The 11,506-nt window shown below is 48.3% G+C and overlaps 2 protein-coding genes across 3 annotated transcripts in view; one reads left to right on the forward strand and one right to left on the reverse strand.

Moving 5' to 3' along the window:
• Positions 1-11,372, reverse strand: part of INSYN2A (inhibitory synaptic factor 2A) — a 62,261-nt gene extending 50,889 nt beyond the window's left edge. Inside the window, exon 1 of the mRNA XM_040254439.1 lies at positions 11,239-11,372. The gene's annotated coding sequence lies outside the window, so the exon portion shown is untranslated. The remainder of the gene's footprint in view (positions 1-11,238) is intronic.
• The window catches only part of DOCK1 (dedicator of cytokinesis 1), a 561,005-nt gene that overhangs the window by 270,137 nt on the left and 279,362 nt on the right, over positions 1-11,506 (forward strand). The window lies entirely within an intron of this gene.

Genomic DNA, 11,506 nt, shown 5'->3' on the forward strand with positions numbered 1-11,506 from the left:
CCCAGCCAAGCATGGAGCAAAGGCAGCCAGTGCTAAATGCAGGACTGAACGTGGCCTGCCCGGCAGCCAAGAGACCCCAGCCCAGCCATCGTAGGTACTGGATGTCTCTGAGTCCTTTTATTCTGAGGGCTCCTAAACAGCTGCTGACAGTGCTTTACCTGCCAGACTCCCTGGTTTAATCCCCCTTAACCAGGCCATCACCAGGTCCCACCGATCTTTGCTTCACCTTCCTGTTGCTTCACTATTGATTTCTTCCCTTTATCCTCACCGTCCCAAGCTCGACCTTGGTGTTTTCACGTCCCTTGCTCTCAGCTCTCCATCCCTCCATCCCGCACATCCTCACAGTCCCACCTTCAACCGCAAACATCTCTCTTCTCTGTGAGTACCTGCCTAGTCTTAGTTGGGTAGCACTTCCAAAAAGCAGTTTTTGGAAGGGTCCTCCAGAACCTTTGCCATCCTGCTCATCTGCCTAGATATCTCATACCTACTCACAAGCTGTCTGTGTGCTCAAGTTAAGCCAGTTCTTACAGTGTCTCTGGAGTATACCTCGGTCACTCCCTCCTTCATGTCTTTGCTCCCAGTGGTTCATGTTCTGGCCTTGGCCCCACCCTCCTCTTTAATGATTCAAGTCTAGTCTTGCCTGCCCCCTCCTTCCCCCCAGCTACGCCTGTCTTCATGGCCCTTTCACGGACATAGTGAATGGTGACTGCAGGCACCATATCGTGTGCTGGGCACCCAGGAAAATGAGGCCCAGTCCTTAGTGGTGTGTAGCTCAGCACAGAAAAGACATTCTTCCGTGGATAGCACCATCCCACTGTGCTGAGGACCATCCTGGGAGCAGGAAGAAGAAAGGACCCAGAGTGTTCCCTGGGGAGTCAGGGCAGGCATCCCCTGGGAGACACGGAAAGATGGGCCTCAAGCCTCAGTTGCTTTGCTTTGATGTGTCCCTTCTCTCTGCTTACGCTTATGTAAGTGTTTGCAGACTAGATTCTGCTAAGCATCTCCTCTTTCTCTCAAATTCAATCAGCCTTTGATCCTTGCTAATTAAAGAATATAAAGATATGCATCCCAGTATCCTCACAGGAGGGGCCTTACCAAGGACATTTTAAGAAGGTTTAGGGTGGGTACTCAATATTATTGGTTTCCGTGGATTCTTTCTGTATAACCTGGATCCTCAATCAGATGGAGCCTGGATCCTGGGTAGGGATCAGCTGAATGGAAGGGTAAAGGGACAGAGCTCCATTAGTTTAAGAAAAAACAGGTTCCACAGATGTTTATCTTCTGAACCTTGGTGTAACTCTCTGGAATTTGGTTGTTACAAAGTATAACTTTAAATTTTTTTCCCTGTGCTGATGCAGGGACAAGAGATGACCCACACTCGCACAAAAATGAGTAGATGGTTCAGCAGTGATGTGTATTTTCTATTTACTCCTAAAGCATGTCAGGGCCCTTACAACAGATTTGCTACAGTAAATGTGACCAGTAGGCTGTTCTTACGTTGCCTGGCTTTCCTCTTGGGAGTGGGATGTGGGCTGTAGCAAAATGAGAATCTAATTAGAAACTCTCAATCATGTGGGATAACATGAACATGTTAGGGTGGCATCATTGTACCCTAGCCTTCTAACTGAATCCTGGATTTTGTAGAGGAGGAACCCCTGACGTTTTGGGGGGAAATCAATAGGGTTCGGGATCACCCCTCTGCACGGGGTTACTTCCGAGTGTGTGTGCTTTGGCCCAATGGTGTTGCGTGAAGTAGTTTTTAACTTTTGTTTTTAACTTGGAGTCTAAATAAAATTGCACTCAGTAAACTGCACTCAATAAATCAATACTCAGAAATAATAATTCTACACTGCACTCCGTGATGAACATGGGGAGGAAGGAGAAGGGAGATGGAGAGATGAAAGAAGCCGGAGAATGTGAGCGAAACAGTGAGGCCTGGGACTGCCCAGACAGGCAGGCAGGCGCAGAGAGGACGCGGGGTGCTCAGGGAATTACATCCCAGGTGCTATTCCGCCGGGCAGAGGCACAGTGTTCCTGCCGGCGAGAGCCACTGCCGTCGGCTTTGTACTGCCCCGCATCAGGCGGTTGCAGCTACCCTTTTCCCGTTCAGAACTCAGCTGGACGGTTCCTCTTAGTAAACTGAGGCCAGACTGTCACAGTTTCACGTTTTATGAAGCACCCAGCATGCAATGAGCGTGTGTTGGACTGGACGAATGATACCATTTTAAGTCGATGCTCTATGCTCGGCTTCTGCCTTTTGATCTCTTGGGCACCTCTTCCTTCGTGGGGATTGTGGGAAAGGGAGAGAGAACAGAGGGGAAAGGTTGTGTAGGTTCAAGAAGGGAAGTTGGTATTGCCATGTGTAAGCAGTACTGCTGATCTTGAAATGATTCTGCACCCCTCAGAATCCTAAAAATAATTTTTTAAAAGGAAAACATATGTCTTTCCAAAGCCTTAAATGACCCCTCTACACTTGGCCTTCTTGAAACTTTGGAGGAGAGCGTAAGCACTGAAGAAGCAGAAGCTTTTACAAGGTTTGTTGTTTTTAAAGACGGCCTTTAAAAGAATCCTAAGAGAGGCTGTTCTTCTCTCAGAAGTAGGAAGACATGCATCTTCCTCTGAGTCTCCATCCTTGAACCTGACTCTCTAGAGGAAATATACTGGTCCCTACCCCAGTCCAGGGAAAGGGGTAACGGGAGAGTCAAGATCACTGGGGTAACACAGGCAAGATGAAGACCCACCGGTCTCCATGTTTTCTTTTATTCCCCGCATTCTCTTGTATTTCCTGCGGCATTCCTAAAGCTTAGAGCAGCACGTGACACCTAAGAAGTACCCGTAAATGTTTACTGAATGAAAGGACAAATGAGTGATGTCCCAGGGGAGCAAGGAGAGCCATCCCCTTCTATAATACTTTCTCTAGGATGAACTTGGCCACAGGGTGCTGGTCACCAAACAGAGCCCAGGTTGAGGCCAGCACGGTGAGCTTCCCATGGCCCCACTTTGGATCAACAGTGGACATGGATTCTCCTCCCAGAGGAGGACAGTGAGTGACCTGTGACTGTCACCATTCAAAACACAGGTCTTCTGCAATGTGGATTCTCACATGGTGAATGCCAAGTAAACTGTCACCCGGCAAGTCCATAGCCAGAATACGGTGCATGCACACCTTTTTTTCCCCTTGATCTAGAATTCGGCCCATTCCGAGAAATTCCGGGGGTGGAGGCAGCTCTTCTCAGCAGGGATCTGGGGTTGGAGATTTATTACTAGTGAATGAGTTACGTGTAGGATTTTATAGGTTGGCGAGGGGGTACGCAAGGTCATCCCTTTGGCATTCTGTCATTCTAGTCTTCTCTTGTCATGATCCTTCCTGGCTCTGTCATATCACAGGGTGCTTCAGAACTGGGGTGCAGAGACTGCCTCTCTGCTTTTGAGTTCTGCCCCTTCCACAGATTAGCTCAGAATACTGCTCAGATTATATACTGGGCAGATTATACTGCTCAGATTATATAACCGGGGCGAGTAACAAAGTGAAAGTGAAAGTTGCTCAGTCTCCAACTCTTTGGCGGCACCTCTGTTCATGGGCTTCTCCAGGCTAGAATACTGGAGTGGGTAGCTGTTCCCTCCTCGAGGGGATCTTCCCGACCCAGGGATCGAACCTGGGATCCTTTACCATGGAGCCACCAGGGAAGCCCCACTTTGTCCATGTTGTAATACTGCATTCTCCAAATCCTTTTTTTTTTCTTTCTTCTGTTTTTTGGCCATGCCACATGGCATGTGGGATTGTAGTTCCCTAATCAAGGATCTAACCTGAACCTCCTACAGTGAAAGCTTGGAGTCTTCCCTGGACTGCCAGGGAAGTTCTACCAAATATCTCTGATGGACCAGTTATTGTTTCTTAAAAGGTGGAGAAGCTGAGGCACTGCAAGGGAAACCTGTGTCCACATCACCCTGATAGAAATCAGCAGAACTGGGGGTGCAGGTGTGGACAGGGTCCCCTGAATGCACCTGTAAGCACTCTGATCTGTGATGTGGGCCCAGGTGGCTAGAATCTGTGAAGCTCCCAGTATGTGGTCTTGGTGATGCTGCTGCCGATGACGAAGTGATGTTCATGAGGACAGTGCCTGAAGAATAGGCTGCGTCTGTGGACTACACTGGCTATCTTATTTGAGAGAAACAGGTTTGAGAACCACCTATAAGGTTGGTAAGGCACTTTGAATGGCTGATTATTTAAAGTAAGCAGTTGTAGGTTTTTATTTGAAAACTGGGCATGCCAGTGGTCATTTTCACAGACGCTTTAGATCCAGAGTTGGGACTGAATCTTTGAGGTGGAACTTAATGGTCACAAGGAATGAAATGAGAGCCAGTCCATCCTCTGCCACTCACTCAGCGGCTGACCTCGCCTCCTGGAGAAAGGATGCCTCCCTTCGCTTGCCCTGCCCAAGAAGACCAGCTGGTGTATTCACAGAGCCAGTTTCTGCAACCCTGTGATCAATTCCATCCTGTAACCTAACCCTGGGGGTTTTCGCCCCACTAATAAATCTGATAGAAACAGTACATAAAGCAGAGATATCCTGAGAAGATAGTGAATAGTGTACATGGAGATGGCTAGAAATAGCAAAAACAACAACAAAAATTAAACCAGGAGGGAAAGTCCTTCTGTGAAGCCTCTGAACTAACAACTACTTTCAAAACAAAGAGACAGTAAATACTTGAGAAAAGCAGTTATCATGGGATTTTTCAATGGCCTGAGAAGTCAGATGAAAAGTATGGTTTAAAAGTGAGAAACTTATCTTTCTTAGATTTTATTAAAATATTTGAATGAATGTTTTTAATAAAAAATACTCCTGTGCTTGGCTGCAGCTGGTCTTAGTTGCAGCACGTGCGATCTTTAGTTGTGCTGTGTAGGATCTGGTGTCCTGACCGGGAACTGAACCCAGGCCCTCTGTTTTGGAGCTCGGAGTCTTAGCCCCTGGACCACCAGGGAAGTCCCTAGCAGTTTTAGATTTTCAAACTCTCTACACTTGCATGTGTATGAACTTTTCTGGAGAGTGATTCCCTGCCACACTTCTCCAAGGTATGCGAGTTGTAAGTGCAAGATTAATGGGAGACCAGTTGTCTAGCTGTCTGTGCCATGCGATTTCAACACGAAAGAAGAGAAAAGCAAAAAGCCACGTCTTTATGAACCACTCTGGTATTGCTTGAAAAAAGAGATACATTGGTGGGTCTGGCATAAAACCAATGAAACTGATACATCATGATATAAAGTTGAGAGGTGGGGTCAAGGCTAAGAGATAGATGTTTTCTAGTTGTCTTGAACTGATTCTATGGACTGGTATTTTGGTAAGGTGAAAATTCCTTTCAGCCAAAAACTGTCAGCATTTGGGATAAAAGAGCATTTTATCTATTGGATGGAGGCTTACTTTGCCTCCCTTGTTTCTTTCACTCTAATTCTATTACTAGGTCATTAAACTTACATTCTGTCTTTAAAAACTCAACTTCTACCCATGTGAATTTTCACCAAAGGAAGCTCTATATAAGGTTGAATTTGGGGGAGGAAAACTCCAAACCTTTGATACTTTTTTCTTCCTTAATCACCATGTGGCTCAGATTTGAACATAGTGCATCTCTAGAAGTTGTCTTCCTTGTTAGCAACATCTCATGATTCTTCCTTTTAATTCCTACTTCAAAACAAGTACAACTTGAAATGGAAGGGAAAAAAAAATTATTGTCCAATCTGGAGTCTGTGAATTTCTAGCAAAATCACTGACTAGGTTTATTGTTAATAGCTTCATTAAATATTCATTAAGCACCTGTTATTTCATAGGACTATTCTTAGTCCTTTAAAAATTTCTTTGTGGTGTGAATCTTTTGGTTTAGTTTTTTCCTCTTTCAGAGTATTTCTCATGGAAGTTCTAAGAAGCAAGAAATGATGAAGCACTTATCTTTTAAAATAATGTTTTCAGTTGGAAACTCACATTCCGATTTCTGATAGTAATCCTATCTTTTTTCCTCCAGACCTGTTGGCTCCCTGGCTTCTCTGCTTCTCTTGATCCCCAAGCCCCGTGTCAGCCTGGGTTAGTAGCATCTTTAGTCCCTTCTCCGTGTTGCCGTGTTACAGACTCACCCCCCAGGATGTCTCTCTCTCAAATGCCCCCTTGTATATATCTCGATGGTCACCAGTCACCTTTGCTACCAGTTAATTCTCACCCATCACACCCTCTCAACCGATCTCCAATTCCTCTTCTCTGGTTGTCTCTAGCTATCAAGACTTCGTCTTCTAGAAATGTATGCAATTGTTCAAAACAGTCAGTGGTTACCTATCACCAACAAACACCGTACCTTTCTGCCCTGCTGGTTCCTCCGTAAACTGGCTTTAAACTGCTTCTTCACTCTCTGATCTCCACCCTGAAGCCTGCGCCCAGTGTCACTTCTTACCTCCCCACACAGGTCTCTCGCTCTGAGCACCCAGCAGCTGTGCTCAGCTGCAGGATTTGTGTGTGCATCTCATCTCCTTTCCTCAGTGCGGTCATCACCCTGTCTGCCTGGAAACCCCCGAAGCACACTGCTGGTCCTCTCCTGATCCTGTCTCCCACCTCCTCTGGCCCTCCTGGCCTTGAACTTCTTGAGAACCGCTCCTTCATCTTGCAGTATCTCACACCCTGCTGTGGCCCCTGCCGCTACGATTGGGTACATTTCCACAGACCAGCCTTCCTCTCTGGACCAAACCATCTGCATATCAATCTACTTTCCAGTGCTTGCCCAGTACCGGAGCCCAGGTTTTATAGTTCCATTACATTTCCAAGGATGCTAAAATCGCTTACTACAAAAGCAAGCGGCTTCCAGGGAACAAAATGCAGATAACACGGGGTGTTCTGAGTGTGACTACTAAAGTATTAATACACATGAAAAAGATAAAGAATTGGACAGTTGACAAACATAGGATACTTCCCAGGGAACAACCAGTATGGAGGGGCCCACATCACCAGTGGAATGATGACCCTGGAAACACAAACAAAGATTGGTCAGTTTCATTTCTGTTGAAAGAGGATAATGCTACACCTCCTTGGTGGTTTCTTAACTGAGCAGCTGAAACGAAGCTCTCAGGCCATCAGCTTCCCCTTCCTGCCTTTTCCTCTGCAGGCTTGATGAGGCAAGTATCGTATTTGCTGGACTGCCTGCCCGTAGTATTTCTGGCATCACAAAACCTCTTTCTTTATGTCTCTCATATGCTATAGTTTACTGCATCTCATTTTATGCCTAAGGCTAGATTATTAAGGGTTGAATTGGAATTTTCCATAGTAACTGCAGTATAAACTTTGACCAGCTTTTTGCCATACTATTGTGATTTTTCAAAAAGTTTCTTCTTTACCCGTGTCATGGCCATAACAGCATAACTCGGGTGAAGGGTCAGTGTGTAGACGTGAACCTCTCTCTGCTCGTCTTTGGTGTCAATTCCTAACAGCAAAATAACACGGCAAAGAGAGCTTGTCTGTGAATGTACAGTACTTGGAATAATCAGTTCAGTACTCTAGAGAAGCAGTATTTGCAAGTGATGAATTTGAAGACTGTTCTTCCCAAATCCCTTGGAAACATAGTGTTGGCCAAAAGGTTTATAATATAGAAACAGAAGTCCTTGTCCCTATTATCTGCTTTTCTGTAATCCAGTTCTTTTTCTTTCTCTCCCAGTTAGAGCTGAGAATATGCGTCCAGCAGAACGCCACAGAGCTATCAGGCTAGAGTGGTTTGTTTTTATTTACATTATTGGTTTGTCACTTGATAACATCTTTAAGTCCCTCAACTTATTCATTCATTGTGGTGTGAATGGTGTCTACAGTATGTTTGACTTAGACCCATACTGAATATCACACTGGCTTATGGTAGAGAAGGGGTGTCTGAGAGAGTTTACATCAAGAATTGAATTTGGAATCCAGAAATGTCTCCCTAGGTATGTTTTTTGTAAAGCTGACAGGTATGATTCTTGGGTGCTCGGAGACACGTCAGGGCCCCTGAACTTGAAACAGACACATAATCTATTGTACACAGCCCAAAGGTTCAAACCTGTAATTCATATGGCTTACTGTTTAATATGAATTGACATCTAAGCAGCGTCTTTATATGAATCCCAGCAGGATCCCCACAACGTGGCACCATATCTCTGTGTTATGTCCTTAATATATAACAAAAATATACTTTAAAAATACACTGATGAAAATGTGTAACGTCTTTACGACATTTATGTCATAGGTTAGCCCAAATATTAGATAAAGACTTATCCAGATGTTTGTATGCAAATTCCCTGGTAATAAAAGTGTTGTCATGCCATATCAATCATACTAAATTTTGCTTTAAAATACTGAAGTCATGTTATGAAATATTAAAATCAAATATGTGAGGAGACTAAAAAGAAACGGCTTCATAAATTATGTCAGCTCATTTTGGTGGTGGGGGAATGAAGGGCTTGGAGGAACTGGTCAGGGAATTGTTGAGAAAGGAACTGTTTACCGTAACCGTGCCAGTTTGGCCTGGGGGAGTCACCATCATGACCACAGTCCCCGGATGACTGTGGTTTGCCTTACACAGGCACGGCTGGCGTGGTTTCCTGAGTGCCTGATGGCTTCAGCAGCAGCCTTGCAGCGCTCCTACTCAGGTATCTGGTGGGCTGGTCCAGAGCGCCACAATTCGCCTTCCCGACGACCCGACCCATGCTTCCTACACTGCCGCCGGGCCACAGCACTGCCGCTTTGCAGTGTAGCTGTGAGTTCTTTATTATTATTCCCGGAGAAGCAGCCTGTCCCCACATAAGTAATCTGCTTCTCATACAAGAGAGTTCAGTAGTTGTAGCTCTAAATGAGACAGCCATGGGTGGGAACAGACAAGAGAATACAAATGTGGAGCTCAGCGAACACATCTGCCCAACTGCTCTGCTGGGTTCAGCTCTACGTCTGAGAATCATTTTTATTTTCTCACTGCTTATTTCATTGTGCAGGAATCTTCCTGGTACTCTGATGCCTTTCATACTCAAGTCTTCCATTAACTGACTTATTTACTTACAAAGTTGTTCCCCCCACCTCCCCGCCACAGAGGGAGAAATAAAAAAAACAGAAATTCCCTACCCTGCACGTGGGGAAAACAACTATGGCAGAACAGAGAAGCCCCCAAAGCCAAGAGTAAAAGTACCAACTTTCCAGTTGAGGCCTGACTAACCTGTGTGGCCAGCAGTGGCTGTGTCTTAGGACAATGGGGCTGCTTTAAGTAAAAGCTAATGTCTTAATCACACTAATAAACTCCAGTAAATCGAAAGGTAACCTCTGCTTTTCAAGGGCACCTATCTTTCAGGAGAGGCCTTGCCTTTAAATAAATTAAACGTAATCACCTTATCTTTAAGGAAATGATGAATTTAGTAAAGAAAAGCTCAAACTCTCTGTACCTAACATAATTTATGCAAAATCATGCAATTAGTGATGGCTGTGCTAGACCTTTTTTTTCCTGCAAATGCGTCTATAATAGAAACATCATGAGTAGCAGTGCCATCTAATGTAAGTAGTAAACATGGATAGTGAATTATTAATATCTGGTGAGGCATGCAAATGGCAGGACTTCCATTTTTCCTTTGAACTAACAACACGTTCGCTAAAGCAAAAAAAAAAAAAAGGCAAAGATAAATATGAACTTTTCTTTGAAAAGAAACATTCAACAGGAATATGAATGTAATAAATAGCACAAAATGTGAATAGTAAAACCCAGGCACTTTCCGCCTCCGCAAAGTGAAATGATGGTTATACTTTTTGCTGGGTCTGTAGCATGAGCTTAATGAGGTTAAAGCAATTTCATACGTGTACTCCTCACTGAGAATGGCGGGGGTCAGGTGATGTGGGTGGTAGTCTTCAATCAAGTCTTCAGTCAGGTAACCTTGACATCCCCCCCCCCCCGCAGATGGAAAGGGAACCCCCTCCTCCCCTTGTTAGTGCTTATCCAAGGAAAACCTGCCTGCGTGCTGGCTGGATCCTCCTCTTCTGAGCTATAGTCTTGTGAAAATACCTCCTGTGTTCCCAGGCAAGGCAAGGCTGGCCCAAAGTTCCATCCCCATCTTGGCCAGTTCACCCTGGGATGCCTCCGCAGAATTTAGCGCCTAAGCAGACAAGGTCAAATTAAAACTGCTTCACTGCTCATTCTGGTTCAGGGTCCAGCCGTCAGGCACAGACCCGCAGCGGGAGAGGGGTCAGGGCCCTTCTCTGTACATGAGCCAAACGCCCTGCTTCTGGCCCCGGTGTACTCCAGAGTCACCCCCACTCCTGGCATCCCCTTACAGCGAGCTCCATCCCCCTGTGGCTTGCCTTGTGCTGAGGTCACAGGGACAGGCTCTTTATCCTGGCAGTGGAGACGCCAGCTGGGAACCCTGAGCATGAACCAGCAAGACGCAGACTCTCGCTTTTGACTTGGGGCTCCCGGCGCTGCCCCGGGCCGTGGGCCGGCCCGCGGGCTTCCTCCTCCCTCTTGCCCTGGCTCGCCAGCCGGCTGGCCCGCTCGCTCGGTCTGCAGCCTGGGTTGGTTTCCCACGCCCGTCCTGGGTCTGACTCGGGATGCTGCGCCCCCAGAAGACCCGCGGGCGCCGACCCCGGCCCGCAGTCCCTGGAAGGTGCCAACCCCGGGCGAGCCCGGGCGCCTCGGGAGGAGACGGGCATTTCACGTGGGCATCGTGCCTTCGCGGTGCTCACGCCTCTCCTCCGCAGCCGGTGCAGGGCCCCTCCGCCCGGACTCATCCCCCCAAAGTTAATCAGCCGTACTTGCCAGCTCGCTTTAGTTTAGGAAAGACTTCAAAACCTCGAGATCGGCGGGGGCCACGGCCGCCCCCAGCGCCCCCCGCCCCCCTCCACCACCCCCGGTTCTGCCTGGCGCGGGCTGTCGGGTGCTATAGGAGGCTGTGGCGTTTGTCTAGAACCGACATCGCAGACACACGGACCCGCTCCTCGCCGGCCGTCGCCAAAGTTGCCAGACGCCCCTCGGCCACCCGGCCCGGGCCAGAGGCAGTTGCGTAACCTCGCCCCTCGCCCCCGCCCGCCGCCGGGTCGGCTCCCGGCGGCCCCGGCCCCCGGCATCCTGCCGAGTCCTCCGCGCAGCCCGGTCGGGGGCGCGGGGCGAGAACCCCGGGGTCGGCGCCCGTCCGGGCGGTGCTCTGGCCGCGGCCAAGCGCAGCGGGCGCCGGGGCGCGGGAGCAGGGCGCGCGGGGGCTCCGCTTACCTTCGGCGGCTTACAGATAAGTCGAGGTCGGTGCAGCGCCTGGCTCGGGCATGTCTCGCCGCGGACCCCGGCAAGCCTGGCGCGGCACGAAGCACTCCGGGCAGGGCATCCGCGGCGAGGCTCGCCGGGCTCGCGCGGAGGAAGGCTCGGCTTCGGGGGCTTGGCCCGCCGCCCGCGCCCCCCCTCCACCACCGCCGCCGCCGCCGGGGCCCGGCCCGGCCGGCCCCCCGCGCCGCAGCTCGCGTCCCTCCGGCCCGGCTCAGCGACG

This window comes from Oryx dammah, unplaced genomic scaffold (genome assembly GCF_014754425.2).
Source record: "Oryx dammah isolate SB20612 unplaced genomic scaffold, SCBI_Odam_1.1 HiC_scaffold_14, whole genome shotgun sequence".
In the NCBI taxonomy this organism is placed as follows: Eukaryota; Metazoa; Chordata; class Mammalia; order Artiodactyla; family Bovidae; genus Oryx; species Oryx dammah.